We start from the raw sequence: 22,813 nt of genomic DNA, 5'->3' as shown, positions 1-22,813 counted from the left end.
CATACCTTGCCTTCCGTGAAAAGAAGTCTGTGAATTGGCCTGCTACTATTAAAACCAGTGACACCAACAAGCCTGCACTCAGTCCACTGTTTAGGAGAAATTCTTCAAATGACTTTTGCATTAAACATCTGCTGAACTGCATGAGCTTCTGTAGCTATGTAGCTCAAAATATTATCCTTTCAGAAATAACTGGGGTGCATTTTGGGAATACTTGAGGCCATAGTATAAGGAACCTTGAATGTTCTTCCATTAATCCTGATTTTACATTGCTAGACAACAACAGGTTTCAGTCTTTATACTCCTGACTTATTAAGTAAGAAGGGAGTCAATCCTTTGTAGATGAGCAGAACAGATGTGTGGTTTTAAATGACTGAAAATTATATTTCTTCACTGTAGATTAAATATCCTCCTACTGCTTGTTAAATGTACTTGTTCATTTGCTTGATTGACTATAGATTCAAAGTCTTCTTGTTTTAGAAATGGATATCCTGAGATGAGGCAGACTCACTGTTCAATAGTGTGTTGATGCTTAGTCTTCTGCAGTACAGCATGCTTGGAAAGTTTCATTAAAAAAAAAAAAAAAAAAAAAAAAAGCTAGATAATATAAACAACAACAACAAGAATGAGGAGTGAAGGATTTAATTTCTCAGGGGAAGGATTCTCCCGATCCCGTATTTCCGCCAACCCTGTATTTCCATCTTTGAAAAAGGAAAAAAAAAAAAAAAAAAGACGAAGGACAAAAGAAGTTCTTTGCACATTTCTCTTGTTTTAAAATTAACTTTTTACATCACAATGAGATCATATTACTTCTAAGCTCCATTGAGGGAAGTCAAAATACTATATAAGTCCCACAGTATGTCTCTGGGATTCCTGCATCTGAAAATTGACAGGATTGTGGCTTTTCTGGTAGAAATCTTGAAACTCCAGAGTAAAGAAACAGCCAACATATAGAGTCTTGTTCAAAGACTTTTCAAAGTCACTCCATTCAAGACAGGGCTAGCAACAGAAGGTAAGGGTAATGGTGGTTCAGCCTCTTCTGAAACACCCATCATAGTCCACTATGGGGTCAAGATATCTCATAAAGTTTAATGACATTTTGATATCTGTTCTAGAGAGCTTCCCTCCACCCTCCTTCCTTTCCCCTTTCCTCTCCTCTCAGAAGTGCAGCAGCGACATAGCAGAAGGCTGTAAATGTAAGCATTAAGCAGCTAACCTGTGGTTCTTTTTACTATTTTTTAAAAATCCTTTCTGCTTCTAGGGTTCACATAGCCCTGTCAGAATTTCAGTTTGAATGGAATAAGAGCCAATTCAGTTGATTCCCTGGTGGCTATCTAGAATGTGATTCCTGTGGAGTTATTCACAGATTAGTTAGTGTCCTCTACAGAATCTCTAAATCCTATACAGGTTGGTGCCACTTATTCCCGGATTAAATCTATGCGCTCAGCAGCTAATACTGACACATCTCAATATATTTCTCATTCATTTAGGGAGTTTGGTAACCACTAAGGGAATTATCAAGGGTTTAGAAACAAAACAGCTCTCAGAAGAGCTCTGATTCATCCTTCAGAAGCTTGCACAATTCCTCTGCATTTATTTTGACAGAACATAGACTTCTTACAGGCAGCAAAGCTCTGTGGGTATCCTGGATATTTTTGCACTGTATGAAGCAAAGGTAAAGGGAGACACAAAGTCACACTTACCAGCTTTGTTTAAAGAGAGCTCAGCTATTAACTTAAAATGTGACATATGTTCAGCTTCTAATCTTCTGCTCCCTGATGAGAGCATCACCAACAGATACAATAAGGACAAAGAACGTTGTGGGAATTCAAAATGAAAGGATAAAGACGTGTGCTTTACCGTACAAGACAAACTGAATGTATGAATAGCTTTTTGGTATATGATGTGAATGCCGAGCTCTACTCATGGGCTTTGAGATAAAGAATGGATTTCCTCGCAATAAAATTATTGATGCTTTCTGGACTTATCCTTGGGCTGTCCCCACGTCTCACTGAGATGCTTACACTATCAGTTCACAAGGCCAGGTTATGGAATATTTAGGCTTCTGGGTTTAGATATTCTTGGGAGGAGGCACTATACTAAGGTGCAAATGGAAGCTCTACAGTTCTGTATTCCTAACAGTTCTGAAGGTATTTAAAACCACTATCATCAAACTGTGAAATGATTTAAAAAGGACTAAACTAAAACCTCACAAAGCAATTTTTCAAGTTTTTCCCATAATTTGAGAACTTGGTTTTTACAGCTTCATGATGTCCTGGTGCAGAAGTCTAATAAAGGAAAACAATAAAAATCTGACATCTGTTGTATCTTATGGAGCTACATAGCCACACTAGAACAGTGTTTTGGTCTTTAAAGCAGTAATATGCCTCTCTGAGTTGGTGTACCAGGGAAAAGCTACCCAGTTCATACAATTTAAATAGAATTAGTTTTAACACAGTTTTGATTTATTGACATTTAAGTAACCCACAAGCAGTTGCCTATGCATTAAGGATCAATAACAGCAATAAAACAGATAAATCACATTATTGGAATCTTGTAAGATGTTAATAAAACTATTTATGTACTCTTCTATATCTAATTCCAAGAAGTTATAATCACATACACAGGCACACAAGTACATGTACACACAGTGTTATGTGCACACTGACTGTCAGGAAGTGTAAGTTACAAGAGCAGCCCTTATTCTGGAAGGGAAGATCCCCCATTTAGACACAACTTTTTTTTTTTTTTTTTTTGTAGATCTGTCTGTTTGTGCTTTATCTGTACCTGCTACTCACTACAGTCCTCTAATATACACATGTGAGAACGTACAACCCGTCGTCACATATGTACCCCTGTCAGCTTCTTGGGTACCTTAGGACATTTGATATGATGCCAAAGTCAGCAACCAAACAGATTTTGTGTGGTGGGATTCATGGCAAGACTAAGGCACCTGGCCTTGTTGTGCATGTATTGGTGTCCACCTGTAAGAACAGGGAACTGGCCTTACAGCCCATGATAATAAAGTTAGTGAAGCCTTGAACACAGGTGATTTGAAAGCAGACACCTGGAAGTCCAGTTATTTAACAGAGGCATCTAATCCCATTTCAGACACATTACATTGCCCTACTTACCTTCAGCTCCCAAAGGTTGTTCCTCTGTCATATCTGCCTGTCTCATACGGAATCCCATTTTATAGTCTTGGGTAGCCTACAATGTTCAAATGGCACTATATGTCTGTATTTAGGCACCTAAATCAAAACTCCGTTGGTTAACCAGGTGAATAGTTCTCAACACTCCTATGGCAATGAGAATAGATTTTTAAAGCACAGTCTGGCTGCTCAAACAAAAATGTTTTCATCCTAGCCAATTTGATGTTCATCTGCTGCTCCAAAAGGATATGGATCTACCACAGGTACTGGCTCATGTCTGACAGCCTAATATGCATGTCTTGAGGTATCACTAATGACACTAAATTGTTATATGTGAGCAACAGAACTGAGCACTTCGTGACTGTATCAGAAGCTTGGACATTTAAAGCAGATGCAGAGTGTATATGAAGTTATGACAACATGAAAGAGAATTCCACTCTTTTAACAAAACTTAATCTCTATTCCCAGCCTTTCCTATCCTTCCTAACTATTCTGCAGCCATATTTATCATACAGTATAATAAATATGGCAAAGAGAGTTTTCAGAGTAACATGCTGACATGCTCAACTTTAATTTTTATTTTATTTTTATTTTTTCCCTGGGAGACAAATATTCTTTGTCTGTCTTTAGAATGGACCTCACAAAAGGTAAAGTACTGTTTTAATAAAGCTGCTGTAAGGGTTTTAATCTGAACAAAATAATGCTTTATTTTCTCTCATGTATCTTTTGTTTTGTTTTGCTCTAAGAAATAGACGGATCACTTCAACTAAATCATAAATTAGATTGTGGCTAATGATTAAAATCAAGAAAGTATTATGCATTTGAAAACAGTGCCTTATCCAAAAATGTCTGCTGGTGTGCCATGTACACAACTCATTAAATGGTATGCACAATTTCATGGTATCTAATATACACATAATATATATATGTATCTTTTAATATGAGTGAGGATTAATGTAGAAAACTGGACCAGAGACATAGCTGCTCTGAGGTTGTTTCATTATGTTTGTGGGGATTGTTGGAGTTATTTTTGTTACATTATCACAAGAATATTTATTTATCGAGAATAACATTTCACAGTTGTAAACAAGCCATACGTAATCTGATCCTCATTAATTTTCCAGTCCAGATCCAGCAAATTTCTCCAAAGATAACACGTAGGATAGAATGCTGTAAAACAAACAAAGAAGCAAACAAAAAATGGGCTCATCTTTTTAATATCTGTAAGCACCAACATTCTATCAACTCTCAGTTTTGTTTCAGATTTGGCCTAGGTATGCAGAAGGCTGAGATCTGAGATGCTGGATTCAATTTTTATAGCTCCACTGCCCTCAATAGATGGTGAAGCTCTGGACTTCAGCAGGTTTTGATCCTTATCCCTTTAAATACTGAATCAAATTCATTTGTGGTAGGACTTTCCTGATTTCAATAATGCTAACACATCAGCATGAATGATTTCACCAGCCTTGAAAATATGAATAGTTTTGACCATCTTTATATAATTTTGTGCTGATTTGCAAGAATATGTTTTCTTATAAATTATGTATTTTTATCTGATCTTTTGAAGATTATATGGAAATATAAGTAAACTGTACATTTGGAAGTGTAGAGAAGACACCAATGCCATTTGTACAGTTCTGTCATTTTCAAACTGGTGTTTAGATAGGCTAAGATAGAGATATGTTAGTCATGTCTTCTGCTGCTTGCCAATGTGAGCTTACAAATGACTCTGATCATTACAGTTGAGCCTTTTGCCATAAAAAGGTAATTCTCCTTTCTGTTTTACACCAACAGGAATGAGATAAAATGGAGTTTCTTGCTACACTGAGAATGATCTTTCCCACTGAAGCTCTAAGCCACATGCACTCCAGTTCTAAATGAAAACATGAGCAGCATTTTGAAAAAGTTTTTGACTAAATGGAAGAGCAACATAGTGAGGACAACTTACAGAAATGACTTTAAAAAAGATCTCAGATCTCAAGGGATTCAGGGAATGTAAGAGAAAAATAATAATAAAAAGAATAAAAGAAAAACAACCAGAATTCAAGCAAGAAAGTTTCATATGCTGAAGTCGGCAAAAGTATTCTGTTCAAACTGTCAGAATTCATGATGTACAACAAGAAAATATTTCAAGAGGTCAAAGAATAAAATAATAGAGGCAACAAAAGGATAAAACATCACCTAAGCAACTGAAAAGCCCGGGTGGCAGCACTCACAGATAAAGATGACAAATTTATCACTGAGAGACAGAAATCAAGAAAGAACTGGAAGAATTCAATCAAGGTCTAGTTAACAATACAGTACATTTACCACTGAACTTTGATGGTGATGTATCAAACAGGAGGAGGGGATGCATTGTGTAAAGGAATGTAGCAAGCTGTTATATTTAAATTTTTGGATACGGACATGGTGAAAAATGAGAATACTGAAGGGTTCTGAGTAGATGATTTCAAAAGGTGTACAAAAGTTATGAATAATGTGAGAGCATTATGCCCCTTAGAGAGATATTTAATTTATATGTTCTGGAGCCCTCAGAGAAACTCAGAGCAAAACCAAGACAAAGCTTGGTCCTTGTAGGAAAGTGAACGCAGCTTCCATTATTTCAGTATTTTAAAACATTGTGCTTATTCTGCATATTCTGTATATGCATCGGTGTCCCCATCCCTCCATGAGGACATTTAAAGTGGTTTTCCACATTTACATTAAACAAATTTGCCAAGGCAGCATTTGGTAAATTTTTTTTAAACCCCCGTCCCTAGGCAAAAAAAAAAAAAAAAAAAAAAAACAAACACCTCATTGTTATCTGATTTGTCCTTTCTAGAAAAATTTGACCTGGATGTGATTAACCTCACTGGTTTTCCAAAATGGGTATTCTGATCTCATTCCAAGCTGTATGAAGAACAGCTTCTTTTAATGACCTGATTAAAACCTCCCATTTGAAGGTTTCCATGTCTTGGAATGCTGGGGTATCTTAATTCAAATATATATATATATATTTCAAAAGCATCTCTCAAATTATTCTTTGTATTTCAAGCCACAGGAGCTGTTCACATTTATTTCAACTGCAGCTCAGTGAAGGGATTGAGATCTTACAGTCCTCCACTTCCTACGTGTAGGTTAGTGAACACATACAAAGTTAAAAGAGGGCAGGCGAGACACTGAAATTTTTCATCAGATGAAACTCCCATACCTCAGTGAGGACTTTGCCATGGTTAGGATTGCTAGACTTGGCTCAGCTCCAGCACTGCATCTGAGAACTTTGCTTAGCTTCAGGCCAATTAGAGTTCAGAGGCACAAAGGTACTGCAGAGACTTCACTGCAGATAACCCGAGGCCAGATCTTGAAGGTTTTCCTCCCGTCTTTCTCTGCTCATATGCAGGCAAACTTCCACTGACACTGGGAGCTGACTGCCTAAGTCAAAGCATCAGGGAGGGATTCAAAGATGTGTTCCACAGATTGCAGTGGGAGCTTTGCTGGAGGGGATTTCAGCACTTCAGATGTAGAAAGAATCAATCAAAAATATTAGCCTCATGCAAAGTTTCATTATTTTTAATATCACTACAGCTGTTTAGCTGATTGTGTCCTATATGGACATATTACACTCCTTTCCGCAAGTCTAACACTGTAGCCTAAATATTGCATAAGTGATGTATGGAAAATATTTAAGTATCATGCATAAGCAATTACAGTAATCTTAGTCCTTGTCCCATGACAGAGTTAACATGAATACACATAGAGTGTATGCAGTTCTACTAATAAAAAAGTGCTTATATTGAAGAGAGTTTATTCAAATTATACCATTATGAGAACAATTATAGTGATAAAATTATGTGTACACAGGGAGTCTTGATGATAGCAAAATGTTCCCCTGAATGAAATAGTGCCCAGAAGGTTTTAAAATGATGCTCAGAATTTAAATAAGAGGAATTTATGTTTTTTAAAGAAGTGACAACTGCAGGCTTTATCTTTCTTCAGATACAACAAATTTCAGCTTTTTGAGTGTTGTTTAAAATATTTAAGATTTTGTGTTGTTATATAGTATGAGACTACCTATTCCAGGACACAAACAAACTTTGCGAGGCTCTTCTGCATCAATGTACATACAGACCAGCCCCAAAGGAAAGCAGGCATATCTTTTGTCTAGGATTTCAACATTATTCACTGGAATTCATCATGGAAGGCAAGAACAGCTGGCCTTTCTGTGCTGTAGGGCTTAACATATATATGATATGCGCCAAAGAATTAGATCAAAAGTATGTAAAAGTCTAGTTATAAACCCAAAGTTATGCAAAAAAAAAAAAAAAAAAAAAAAAAGAACGCTTTCCATCAGACTTACGTAACAAAAATACAGTTGGCAAATGGTGTAGCAATGGTAAAGTGCCATAAAAAATTCTTAGTTTTGCCCTCTGCTTTGAGTAAGTCTATCTGTAGCTTAACAAATTTAAGGGCAAACCATTTTCATGTCAATTACTAAAACACAGAGAAATATTGCTGGCTGCCATGAATGATATTCACAGCTTCTGAAATAAGTAAGAGTATAAAAAGGCATGTTCTAACTTAGAGACATTGAATCTAAATGGCATAAACCCACAAAAATGGAAAAACAGTTTTGTTGTAAAAGTAGCATCAAGGGCAGAGTTAGCAGAGAGAACTCTACATGATATGTTAGAAAAGGAGGGGCACAGACCATGCTGAAATCAGAGCAGGACTAACCTCAGTTTTGTTGTCCAAAATCATAAACAGTGTTTGGTGGTTAAGCACCACCAAACATTCACTCTTCAAGAAGATTGTCCACATGGCTTGTGGGGGTGTCTCTCCTTCAAGGAACTGCTCAGGTAATTTGAGTGCCATGCAAGGCTCATGGGATAACCAGTCTGGTATTCAACTCATCACTCAGAAAGGTGAGGTCACTTGTAAACTACATGTGTCTTGTAAACCATGTCTATAAATACCTTATATAATTGGGGGTATCTAAACTGGAACTACACACATGCTTTACTATCTGACTGTCTCTCCCAGTGGTTCCTACCTATGAGATTTTGTTCAGTATTACTCAGCTAGCTGGTGAAAAGCAACTAAGAACTCTTACTTATAAACCTATGCAACTGCATCTTTAGTTTCTCTGTATTTTGAGAATGAAGTCAAAATGGATGCAGTTTGACAAATCTGCATCTAAATAAATGTTCACATTTCATTTCTTTAGTGCTCACCTATCTTATAATTCCCATAGAAATGTATCTTATAAGATATACCAATAATTTATTTCTCACAGCAGATTTGACATTTCTGTACACTGTCTGGATTTACTTACCTCATCATGAAAACATATCTGTGACCAGAGAGATTCAACAGAAAAAAAAAAAAAAAGGAGAGAGTTGACTAAAAGAAGAAGAAATCCAAATATAAAAAAGGAAGTAAACAGATGAACAGCAACAAAATGTGTTATGTATGATATCACAGGCTACAGCTACATTATGAAATCCAGTTGAATGCACCTAAGCACTGGAAATCAGACATCAATATATCTGAGGTCATGGTTATGTGATACAGGAGAGATCAGCCACTGGAGTACCATAATGATGCTGAAGAACCTGACTCTGCCACCTGAATCTGCATGGCCAGAGCTGTGTCAGGGTTAATTAGGTCCAGGGAGAGGCAGAGATAATTAGCTGCCAGGAAGTCCTCATTGAAACATCTCTCCTGTTTTTGGCATCCCAGCATCTTTTCATAAGTCTATACTGAACTGTTGAGATGTACCAGTTTCCTTGGAGTCAACTCATGGTCTCTAGACATGTATTCTCTAAACCTACCTCGAATCCTTATTAGCTTATTAGCCCAGACCATTATTCATTCTTTCATTCATTTATTTATTTACTTTAATCCTCATTTGGACTTTCATTTTTTAAATGACCAAAAACTTGGAATTTTCTAATCATTGCATTTTTAAATATATTTTTTCAGCTAATGAGATCAGATCCCCAGGTGTAAGCACGTAGATGCATAGAAATTCATGCTTTTTCAATGAAGAAACAGTTAATCATTTTTCTTTTGACATTAAATCTATTATTCATGTCAATATGACATGGATGTAAGACTGTCATTACAAGATCATTACAAGGAATTTCTTTATCTGAGAGTCTGCAAAGAGGGATGATAATTGTTATTGCTAATAAAAGTAACTGCTATTACTTGGATTTTAAAATATAATTACATGGCAGGAATACTTTGCTGCCATTGACTTACACAACCTATGTAATAACCATATAACTAAATTAGAAATGGATGAGGTGGGTAGTGGAGATTAAATCCAGATTTACCCTTCCTTATGGTAAGCAGAAAGTTCTCACAAGACTGACTGAATAAAGAGCAGAGAGTTAGTGGGGAGACATGTCTTTCAGCCTTGAAGTAGATGCAGATGAAAAAGATGAACAAGATGGTTGTTCACACTGGGATGCTTAATGCTTCCAGTGGTAAAGCTGAAAGCTCCTCTATCTACTGCCTAGTGTATGCTGCTGCCCCTCTTCAGCAGCTGTCTCTGTACCTGTGCATCCATACGGATGCTGATACATGCATAATGCCTTCCCTCTTCTCCCAAACCTTCCTGGTGCCAACTGCTGCAAAATGTTACGAAGCTCTGAGGGTCACTTGTGTGGAGAGGGCTCAGCAAAGTAACAGATACACTTCTCCCACTTAGGCAAATAATGAAAAGGAATAATAATTAAAGTAAGTACATGATTTATCTTTACCATAGAAAGCTTGTCTGAAGAATGTGTTAAATACTAATGTGATTAGTTATCTGACTAAATCTGAAGCTGCAGCATATAAATGCCACACATAGAACTAACATTCCCTACCTGCAGTAATTAGAGTATAATAAACATTTTATTTTCTATTAGTTGTTGTGACTGCATCATCTTTAACTAATGGAAGTGAAATATAAAAGAAGGACAGATTCAATCAAAAATATGTCAGGCTTCTGTAACATGCCAGTGCTGTTTAATGTATTTTTACAAATGTATAAAAATGAATTTTATGTATCTCTGCTATACACCATTTCCTTTTTTTTTTTTTCTTTTTCTTTTTTTTTTTTCCTTTTTTTTTTCACTCTGTTTCTCCCCTTTGGAAAATTATATAGATACACCTGTGTATGTGCCTGTGTGTGTGTTAGGTCATTCTGTTTAGAGACAGAAAGAGGTAATTGAAATACTCATTTCCTTGATGAGCTAGGAGTGAGGGGTTTTGAAAACCTGCCTAATCCTGTGGGGAGCAGGGGAGTGAATCTCTTACCTTACTGTGTGGCTGTGGTGCATCACCGGCAGTTTTCACCTGGATTATACTTAGTGCCTTTGCTAATGATCTGGAAGATGGAGCCCATTAATTCACCTTGCAGATGACACTAGGGTGGCAAGTGTTCCAAAATACATTGTGAGGGGAGAGAAATAACAGAAAGGGCCTGAAAAGGAGATTAGAAAGAGAGCAGGAAATGAGATTCAGGCAGGGAAAACGCATTTGTGGGAAAGAAGCAGCTCAGAACTTAGTCGAAGCTGGGGAGTAATTTAAAGCCTGATTAAAAGCCTCTTGACATTAGTGGAAAAGATGCACACTGATTTTAATGGGCCTTGAAACTGATGTATTTTAAAGCACTCTGAGTTCTTTGAATGAAAGAGGCAATATACAGCTGGTCTGATTCTATGGGGGAGAATTTGAAGTCTATATTGGTAGCAGGAAGAGCCGGAGAAGCATTTACAGAGGTATTTGGGGCTCTGAAATTAAGAACAGCATTTTCTCTTCCTCTTCTCTCTCTTCCTCCTATCCCCCATGTTTCTTGCAGCTATGGAAGTGAACAGTTGCAAAGTGAGGCTAGTTTATGAGCATAAGATGCTTATTTCATCTATGTGAAATCCACCAAAACAGTTACATTTGGCACTCAGCTCATGTTTGAAAACAATGTCCTTCCACCCAAAAACACTCTTTAATGGTGTCAGAACAGAGAACTGTGTTTCAGTGGTGCATAGAACAGGTTGGACAGTAACTACTGGGAAGATGTCTTGTAACAAACTTTGTAGATTTGTGCATGAAATATTAAAAGAGCTCTTGTTCTTCACAGAATCTTAACACAAAGGATTCCCCCACTTGATTTATTAAATGAACATGATAGATTGCAGACAAAGTTATGCATTTGAAGTAGCAGCTAGTTATTCACGTGCCTTGAACACTCAATCCTTTAATTTTTAAATCAAGCATGTCCACAAAGTAAAAAAATCATCTTCAATATTAGTATAACAACCATCTCACATGGTTGCCTATGAACACTAATTAAAGCTCATTTATTAATTTTAATTGTGCTATATGTTGAGGCATTAATGAAGCAACTTAAAAATGCTTTTTAGAAGCTAACATGACCATTAGCTATGTATATTCACATCTGTGTTAGGTGTTTTTAAAATCTCTGTTCATAATAATCTTGCACAACTAGCAAACAGGAGCTTTTAAGTAATTGCAAAAAAAAAGCAGTTTTGACATAAGAATATGTATTGTATCACATTCCTCAACAATGTCCTTTATTTGTACTATTTTGAATGTATTTATTTGACTTAGTTTCTCATTCCTCCTATACTCTCTTTACTCTCTTACTTTCACCTTTGTTCCTATACTTTTCCTTTTTAAAAAGTTTTTTTTTTCTATTTTTCTTTTTTCTTCCCCCCCCCCCCACCCAAGGGGAAATAAATAAATAAGACTAAATAAAGAAAAAAAAAAAGGGCTGAAATAGAAAGTGAAATAACAAATTATTTGAAAAATGAGCATTGCCAAGAAACAAGGGAAGAAAATGTGCTTCTTTGTGTCATTTTTGCTAAAAAGAAATGTGTGAGCTAAACAAAAAGTTTTAATTAACATGAAACAACATACAAACCTACATATGAAAGTTTTTAAGCCTTTTTTTTTTTTATTGGAAAAGAATAGATGTACAGAAATGTTCCAGCTCACTGAATCCAAACAACTCTAAAAGACAATGAAAGTACATGTGATAATGATATGCACTACTATTTGTAAGTGTACCAAAATATTTGCCTATATTGTTTCTGAGAGCCTTTCATACACCATATATTTCTAGTCAGCTGACCACTGATTTTTCTTTAAAATTGACATCCCCCAAATGGTAAATGCTTCACTTAGCACCATACTACAAATGAAATAAATAAATAAATACATAAAATTATTATCTCACAACAAGGTCTACCTGAAACTCCAGAAAGGTACAAGAAGGTAAGATGCTCAGGCTTTCCACCCACAGTGTGCCTGGTGTGTATGTGTGTGTGTGACTACAGTGTGAACCTCTCACCATCACCAGGAAGACAGGCTGAGTCACACAGACAGAATTCTAATGTTTGTTGTATTTTTTTCAATTCAACCATGTTCTTCATTGTCAGATGATTTGTTTCTGGTGACAGTCTCACCTCTGTTTGCTCTGCCTGCCCACTGGTTGGGAAAGGTTGGATGCTTGCATGGGAGGAGTGGGCAAGTTCTGCTTGCAAGCAGATTCCTGCAGGAGTGTGACCTCTGATGAGGTCTGTATAAGTACATCCTAGAGGAGGGGTGACCACCTCTGCTTAGGGAGCTGCTTTTAGAGTCAGAGATATATTCTGTGACAGTGATAGCTTCAGATAGAGCCATCTGAAAAAGATCTGAAGCAGTCAAAGGAGTCCCTTGGTGCAACAGAGGAACCCAGGGATGATACGTATTGCATATAAGATAAATGCTGTGACATTCAAAACCCCTTCAGCTCCATGATAGAAAAGTATGCTTTATGATGACTGTACATGCACCGTTGCAACCAAGTCAGTCCTAAATATCTCTAAAATGTAGACAGTAAAGCAGCAGTTATTCCAAACATACCTTTATTTGTCTTGTTATGTGACTTGGCATAACAGACCATGGTTTTGACCCATGTGGGAATTTTCTTAAAGGCACCATGTTCCTAGCCTCACTTAAATACACTGTCACTTTATGAGCAATATGACTGAAATTAATTACGGTGAGAGAGAACAGTCTGCTCCTTCAGAACTGACACAAAGGATTTTGGAAATAATGGGAATTTCTCCGGTTATACCATTAAGCACAAAATCATGCCTTTAATTAACATAAATATATCCATATAGACCATGGCAAATCTTTAGTTGAGATTAATCAGGATCTCCCCAGTGATTTACACTGATAACCTGGCTTTAAAATATCAATTGTATTGGGTGTCTGGGCCCAGGTGCTGGTGACTGTGGCTTCAGGAAGGGTCTGTGGAAAGAGCCTAGAGGTTGTTTCATGCTGGACATGTAGATTTTAGTGATACTGGAGTATAAATCAATATGACAGTGGTAAGAGAAAATATTCTGTGACCAAATAATAAGCTTTAGCAGCTTTCTCAAATCTCTATTATAAAATGCAATCCTAGTATTCAGATCATTAAACTATATGCTTACCTTGGAAAAAATATTAATAACAGCAAGAGATGAGTGTAAATATCTACACTAAAGTTCAAAGTAGGAGAAAAATAATGTTGCGATGTATTTTTTATACAAACTCTCTCAGTAGCATGTTTTACCTGGGGATTTAAAAGTGCTTTAGCATATGTTAATGAAATAGGGCTAAGTCATCATCAGTCTTGATTTGTTATTTATTAGAAGTTAATTATTTCAGGTTAAAATCACATTGTGATTAAGCTCCTGAAATAGTTAGAAACATCTACTAAAAAAATATAGGCCTTTTCCCAAATATTTGCATATTTTTATTTAATCTGAGAGCAAGCTATAGAGTAAACTAAAACAGGGGACTTATGTTTGCCAAGTGTGCTTCTTTAATACCATGTATAGAATATTGTAATTAAAAAAAAATTAAATAAATAAAAAAAGGAACTAGTTCTTTGGTTGCGTTTCCAAGGCTACCTTTTATACTCCTTTGAATCTTCTTTCTGAAGCAGTTCAGGAAACACTCAAATTTCTTTATACTGTATTGTTTCCTCATTTTTCCTGTTCCCCCTGTCCAAGCCTCGCTTTGAACATGGTGCAGAAGTTTCCCATTTTCAAGCTGCCAGATCTAACCCTATTCCTTTAACCCTATTCCTTTACACCTTCCCCCTAACCACTAAAAGCTATTACTATCTCTGTTTTAAATATGCATGTCAGGATAGGCTGAATCTGGAGGTGCATAACCCTCTTTCAATTTTTATTATTATTTTTTTAATCTGTGGTGATTTCTTTGGACTGGATAGCTATGGTCTGATTGGGAGTATTTTATCCTTGTTCTGCTACTTTTACCAAGTGTAACACCCCCATTGAGGTGTTGGATGGATTCCTTGCTCAAGCAAAAGACCAAAGATAAACAATTTCATCCTATTTCACCTCAAAATCCATCTCAGATAAGAAGCTGAAAAAAGCCTGACATTAAAGGTTCCCAGAAAGTGCAGAGAGAATAAATCTTGTTTATTTTTCATCATGCCCTCTACTCTGCTTCTTGTTAATAAATGGGCAATATAATGTATAAGCAATGTGTGACCATTGACTCATCTGTTTTGACCTTTTTCCCAGCCTTTCTAAATGATTCTTTTGCTGCTTACTGAACCCTTTTAAAGGCTGGTGTGAGTGTGTTTATTTGGTAGGTATTTTTTTGTTTGTTTGGTTGGTTGATTGTTTTTCTACCACTCTGGTATGCTGGCACACCAGGTTTATTTATTTGATGATGAGGTGGTACTAAGGTATGACAGTTGCTTTAGTATCAGTATTACGGTTGTGAGAAATTTGTTCATTACTCATAGCTCATTCAATTTATATCTTAAGAAACTTCTGAGTTCATTTAATATTCTGACTTTCTTTTTTTTTTGGTTCATTAATTTGAACAGTGATTTCATCCATTTCAACATTTTCAACACTGAACTGCTGTCGTACACTGTCTGGGTAAAATACAGTATGAATAAATCCAATACAGTCATTTTCTTTACACTAGCTATTTCAGTTACAATATACATATTACCATAACCTCAGATGCATATGCTGAGCTAGAAGCTATAAACTGATACACATATAGGATTTTCTTTTATTTATTCCTTATTTTCCAAAGAAGATATTGGTTTGACCCTCAAGCCATTACCCCAGACAGAGGGATCTCAATGTTTAGGATTTAGGAACATTATAAAATTTACATATACATTTATATATTATATATATACTTATATGTTGTATTGATTATCTTTTGGGACTTTAAGTCTCCCTAGTCTTGCTTAATGTCCTATCACATCTGTGGGAATGTTGTGATGCTTATGACAGTGAATTATGTGAACCGAATGTCACAAATTAATATGTACAGAAAAAATAAAAATTGGTATTTCTTTTTCAGTACTTAAATGCCAGATGGGGGGTTGTTCCCTAGCTCTCCTACAATGAAGCCTTGGTGAGCCCATTTAGTAGCTGAGAATAAGATGTATTGAAAGCCAAAGACCTTCTGGACTGCTGCATTGCCAGCTTTCCCCCACAGTTTTGGCAGGGACCCCATTCCCCCATCTGTGAAACAAGATAAAAAACATTAATGTACGTGGCTTTACTGTAAGGACAACTTAATGGTGACACATTTAGGGACATTTTGGGTCCAGAAAGATGATAGAGTGATATTTGCTGCTTTGAGGAGATGGTAAGTATACTTTTCAGACTTTGACACCAATAATATTACTATATTCCAAAGTAACATCAGGTTATTAACAGCAGTACTGGGTTATACCCCATTGGTACTGACCTCTAGTAGTATCAGATATTTTGGGAAAAGCTGTAAAAGGGCAGCATCCATCCACTCTTGGTTGCTTTCACATAATCCAGCCACCTACAGCTTTGGGATTTACTATGTTAAAAGTTATAGATATATCTTTGTTCTTACTGCTTCCAATGAACACCTCTCTGTTAGATGGTTGATTTTTATTTTCTATACTATTAAGTGAGGACAAGGCTTTTGTGTTTTCTTTCTCAACATTTTCATTACTTGGTGAATCAGATTTGGTGAAATGCAAGATAATCCTAATCACTAACTATCAAATAATCCCAGTATTTATGGAGATCCTTTCATGTAAGTAACCCCAGCTGCTCTGAGCCTTCTAGTGAAAGCAAAGTGTAAGAACTGCACCTTAGAGGAACTATTTGAACTTCACAGGGCTTGGTTCATACAGTTTGAAAGAAATTTGGTTTGTAGGGATTGGAACTGAATCAGCTTATATCTGAGCACAGGGAATGAATCTTCAGAGAGATTCCTTACATCAAGGTCCTCCTTATCTACATAGTCAGGAGGTATTATCTGTGCCCAGCAAAGCACTGAAACGCAAGAAGCTGAGAAGTTCAAGCTGCCAGTCGCTCAGAAATAACTTCTCTCTCCATTAGTCATTTAAACACAGACATCTAGTCTGTGCTATCTTTGAAAGAGCCATCATTATTTCTCCAGGTCACTAAACTGTTGCAGATATGGGATGGTCTAGAGACTGATCAGCTATTTTTTCTGAGCCTTTCCAACCACTTTAGAGATAACGTTAGGGATGGGAGTCATTATCTGAAGCAAGGAAGTGAGAACAGGAGATTTCTAATCCTAAAATGAAAAAGTAGGAAGGTCCCTTCTTCTGGCCAGAAACAGAAACTTCTTATTTTGAGGGATAAAAACACTTGATGGGAAAAAAAAATGATTCAGCAAAGGGGCTTTGGTTTAAGATACTTTGGGATCCTATTAAAAGAACATTTTTCTCAATATGTTTACCTGTAATGCTTGCAGCAGCCTGGGGAACAACAGGATGTTTGTTAGCATCTGATTATTGTCAGAGCTGTTATTTGTGTGCTTCGGCAGTCATTATTTATTATTGTTGTAAATTTCTCACAACTTCCTAAATTCCTTGTGAATAAGGATATACATTTGGGATCCCTACATTTCAGGTTTTCCACTGAAAGTGAGAATTCTGAGTTGCTGACAAGTTACTGAGGGGTAAAAACTTTCCATGCATCAAAGCTGGGTGAGCACAGCTAACAGTTTGAAATCACTGAAACATCTACGACGAGCCTGTCTTTCCTCCCCATCTTCTTTCATGCATTCCTTTTTCCTGATTTATCCTTTTTCATGCTGGCTCTATTGCCTGTCACGCTTCTTCATACAAGAGGCAGAATAAAGCACTAATTTGTCAGAAAAAAGTGAATTGTGTCTCTGTAGTTTAGCAAGCCATATCAGCTGCCTAAGGGACCCAAGTCTAAGGCTCTGCACTTGCTGAGTGGAGTTGTGCATTCAGAAGGGGGGGGTGGATATTTCTGGTAAACAAATCAATGGGACATTCCCAAATCTAGTTCCCAAAGTAAGAACTAATTATGTTTTGTTCATCTGAAATGGTGATCTTGTCATTAACCAAAGATCAAATAGAGAAAGGGATGATCTCAGCTGCTGAGTAGGTGACTCTACTTCAGCATACTCTTATATATTTGTTTCTGTAGAAATTTTTTTTTAAATGTATGAATGCATGCTAAATGAAATAAAGACAGAAACTTCCTTTCCGGGGAAATAAAGAAATAAATAAGTTATTTTATTTATTTATTTATTTCCATGAAGAAAAGTATGTTTATATAGAAAAAAATGTCTGAAAGTTTGTAAGAGCTTGTCACTGCATCCTGCAAGGCAAAAATACAGGTTGAGGTCACTGTCAAGATACAAATATCTGCAGCCATTTAGAGGTGTTAAGGGTATCAGAAAGGTCTGCATGGAGCTGGCAGACTTAGCAGTACCTGTGGAGGTGTGTGGTTTCTTGAGTGTCAAGAATAACATTTTATCACAGGAAAATGGCACTAGCTTTCTGTGCTTAGGCATCTGGATCCCTAGGTTTACGAAGTGTAAACATGTCCTATTTTAATAGCTATCATTCTTCAGATAGGAAATATTGACATAAAGATTTCAGGTATTTAACAAATACCTAACATTAAAATGAGTGTAAATATTTGCTTATTTATTTTTGTGAAGTATTTAGGTCTACTGAAGGAGATGATAAATTTTTTTTTCTTTTTTTTCTTTTTTCTTTTTTTTTTCTCTCCCCATATATTGCAATATTGCAACCTACTACTACTGCATAACTCATCCTACTTTGTTATTATTATTTTTATTACACTACACAGTATTTTTAGTAGAAGGATAAATTGCTTGCAGAAATTAGGGTTCACATCCAGAAAGCAGTTTTGCTGTTACTCATGATTTTTTTTTTTTAAAGAATCAATCAATCTAAATGAGACAATACTGAGCAGACATTTCAGTGGCAGTTTACTAAGGAAAAAGGGGAGAATTAAAGTAGGAAAGGGATCTTTTATTGTGGCCTTGACTTATCATGTATTCAAAGGTCAGCTGAAAGTTGCAAAGAAAATCAATTTGTCACATGCTGCTCTGCATGAGAGTTCTTGCTGTCGACGACCTGGAGTGAAAATGCTACACAGACAGTGCCTGACATCCTCACAATAATAAACACACACCTTTGGCTTTTCTAGCCTGCTGTAATGCCTTTCTCCCCTTCCAGCCTCCCCATGCCTATGTCACATCAGCAGGACCTCTCATTCAGGTATCCTGAGGCAATGAAAAACAAAATCTGCCTTCTGGGGATGAAACAAAAGGAGAAAGTAGACGATAAAACCTCATCCATCCTGCTTACATCTTCAGGCAAATTTGTTGATGAGAATCCAGATTACGGCTCACTTTTCACTAAAACAGATTTTTCACATGAGAGTTTGAAGGTTTACAAGTGATTAGAGATATGTATATACATATATATATACGAATGTTATCAAGCATAGATTTATTGAGATAATGCTTGGGGTGGCTAATGAAGCTTTAACTCTGCCATTAACCAGTCTCCCAGTGTCTTTCCTGTGATTTCTTAACCCCCATGCTGCTTATTTTACTTTCTAGTCTCCCTGGGCATCCCCAGCTCCAATGTACAAACCTCAGATGTATAAGCAGAGCAGCTTGGCCACCACCAGCTTCAGGAAGCTGAAGCAGTATCTTACAAATTCCACCAAGGTCTTACAGCAACAGTATCCAGGGATGGTCCCCAGGTGCATGGTGTAATGTAAGAGACAGCAGAACATCACTATCCTTGATGCAACGGCGCATTGCACTGCAGGTTCCCCTTTCTCCCGTTGACATCAGTGATGTGTCTGTGCAAAGAATTTTTAATATTTCCCTGTTTGAATGTAAGAATGAAGTTTTTTTTTTTTTTTTTTTTTTTTTTTTTTTTTTTTTTTTAAACTGGTATAAGGTTTCTTTGTTTGCATTCTATTTTTCACATCACTCAATAAAATATTTAATGAAAAAGGATTTTTAGAAGTGACTGGCGTGTCGCAAAGAGCCTGTTAGTTTGACTATCCCTATCTATATCAGATGAATACAGAGCACTTGAAAGTGATTTTTAGAAGGCTTCTCCTACTATAAATAGAAGGTAATATATCTTTATGCAATGGTAAAAAATCAGGTCCTATTTAGCCTACAAAACTGTGTTTCCTGAAGAAACAGAGTCATGTTGAGATCATAAGAACTAAGCAGGGAAAAAATTAGATGACAAACTAGTCATTCAGTCAGGGATGGAATTAATGAAGCCTGATTACTGATGCTTCTCCCAGTGTGGATTCTCTGATGTCTAGTAATATGTTCTTCTTAGCCTTTTCCTCAGCAGGAAATTTTATCCTCTCCTCCGTGAACTGCTTTCATGGAGATATCAGGAGTGTGGTACAACTTGAGATAAATCTCTGTAAACTTTCACTGAAATTGGATAACAGATTCAAAAATGACTCAGTGAATGAAAATGAAAATACTGATTGATATGAACAAAGAGACACATTTCTACACCCTTCATGAACATGGAACAGTTGTTTACACAGGAAACTGATTACAAAGAACTGTGTATTTTATAAGTATTCTTTATGTATATATTTAATGATTATTTTTTAAACTTCTTGCATAAAGGAAGTCAATGATGACTCTGACATAGTCTACTGTAAAAGTAGGTGGGCGTTTTAGTCTTTTTTTTTATTATTATTATTCCATTGGATGGACATCACATGCAAGATCAAAGGGCATATGTGATTTTACAGCACTTCTGAATTACTTCAGTGAGGCTGGTTCTTAAATTAGAAAAGTAATTATTTTCTAATCAGTCATGTTTGTTCCCTAGCTCTTCATTCAGATGTTTTGGAGAAAAGCAGAGTTTTCCTAATAACTTCACCTACACCCAATTCACAGAATCACAGAATGGTTGAGGTTAGAAGGGCCCTCTGGACGACATCTGTTCCAACCCCCTGCTCAAGCAGGGACACCTACAGCAGGGTGACCACTCTAACCCATTGCCCAGGTCTTTAATGAAGATATTCAACAGGACTGGACCCAGTATTGACCAGCTGGGTTTCTCCACTTGATACTGGCCTCCAACTAGGCACCATTGATCCAGTTATTCAGTCAGTTTTCAATCCACCTCACTGTCTGCTCATCCAACCCATACTTCAAAAGCTTTTCTATGGGATTTCATGTGGGACAAAGTGAAAGGTCTCATTGAAATCCAGGATTTCAAGGTATCCTGGTGATTTTACTCTAGAAGCTGATCAGGTCAGCCAGGCATGAAACAACCAGAGAACATCTCTGCACCTCCAGAGAGGAAAAGTCAATCCGGTAGGCCTTGTTTTAGCACTATGTGGCTGAGAAAAGTGGCATGCAAGCTTCCCCCAGGCAAAGGTGTCTGGGCTTGTAACTGTCTATAGAACAACTTGTCTTGTAGGGTGAAGGTGTTCTTCCCAGAGGCTGCAGATGCACCCAGAAGTGTGCCACTGTGCAGCAGCTCTGAGAGAGGGGACTGAGAAAAAATGGGAGAGAAACAAGCCCACAGACAGCAAGGTCTAGAGTGAAGAAGCATGGGGAGGAGGTCCTCCAGGAACCTGAGCAGACTCTTCTGCAGCCCACAGAGAAGACCATGGCAAAGTAGGTTGTCCCCCAGCAGCCTGTGGGGGACCATGCCAGAGCAGATCTCGATGGGGCAGCCTGAAGACGTCACAGCACAAGTAGATGTGCCCTTAACGAGGCTGAAGCCCCCGGAGAGGAGCCCCCACAGGACTATGTTTTCGGGCAGGAACTGCATGTAGCTTGTGGAGAGGTGCCCACACTGGAGCAGTGTGTGAAGGACTGTATCCTGCAGGAGGGACTCTGTGCTGGAACAGGAGAACAGGGTGAGGAGGAAGGAATGGCAGACACCACACCTCATCCTCATCTTGTTGCAGAAGCTTTCTTATCTTCTCTCCATCTTTATTAAGGAGGAAACATCTTGGTGGGCATCTGGCAGCCAGCCAAGCCTCATCCACCACCCCTGATCTTTGGATGTTTAGTGAGGGGTCACCCTTTGTGGTCATCCCTTTTGTATGCTGCATTTCCTCTTTTTTCCCAGACACACCGTTTCAGGCATCTTTGTATTCTTACTTGGGGGCTGGCCATCAAGATCATCCATTTCTTTCACTTCTTCTTTCCTCTTTTCTCTTTTTGAAGATAGGAGTGACATTCATTTTCCTCCAGCCTTTGAGCACATCTCCCAGTTTCAAATCCACATAAGAAATAGGAATATTGGGTATGAGAGACAGTAGATAGATGAAACATGCTGGGAGCAATCAGTTAGTTATTATCACTAAGGACTGATCTGAATTACAGGAAAATGTCAGCTAGATTAAGCTACATATCTCACATCTGCTTGGGTCTAGGAAATCATTGTGATTGACCTGCATCAAATCTGAACAGCTAAAGATGTGTCTTCCCTAAAGAAAATAAATAATAAATAAAAAATAAAGTGATCTTCTTTCTTGTCAAGATTAGTCTTGAAATGAATTACACATGGGGACAATACATGGTAAATCTTACCTTTGTTTGGTGAGTTGAAGTACATCTGGGAGAAGGAAAAAAGGGAACATGATTGGTGTGATTGTCTTTTGTGGACTGTGGATGCCAGGAGTAAGTACATATAAAACAATATTTCATATTTGATTTTGAATATATATACAGCTTGGATGTTTAAGTTCAAGGTTTACTTTTCATTCACTATTGTTTTCTGCCTGCACTTGTTTTGAGATACGTTTTTGGCTTATAATACCCAAAGTTTATGTTTGGACAGTGATAAGAAAATTGTAATGAATACCCCAGCTTTCAGAAGATTATTTTTTTTTTTGAATTAATGAAAGTTTTTATTTGGCTGAAGTTTAATAAAAAACATGGGAGCTTTTTATTTATCTATTTATTTATTTATTTTGAGATGGCTGATTTCTTTCAAAAGGACAGAGCAAATTGAAATTTACAGTGCCCCTTAATATAGAAAATTAGTTATAGATGTACAGGTGTACTGTATAGAGAAGATTGCTAGTCACATTGGTTTTATATTAATAGTAATATTAAAAATCTATTTTAAAATCTCCAGTGACACAGAGAATTTGGATATGAAGAAAAATGCTGAATTTTAAAGCCATAAATAAGCTTCATTTTTTAATAAGTAACATTCACAGTATTCACCAAATGAATCCCTTGTTCAGTTAATATATTTGTTGAGATTTTTTTTTCCCTCCAAAACCTACACTCTTTTCTTGTTTATGTGACACTTCCTTTGA

The sequence above is a fragment of the Anas acuta genome, chromosome 2, assembly GCF_963932015.1.
Source record: "Anas acuta chromosome 2, bAnaAcu1.1, whole genome shotgun sequence".
Lineage (NCBI taxonomy): Eukaryota > Metazoa > Chordata > Aves > Anseriformes > Anatidae > Anas > Anas acuta.
Note: the sequence above shows the minus strand (reverse complement) of the source record.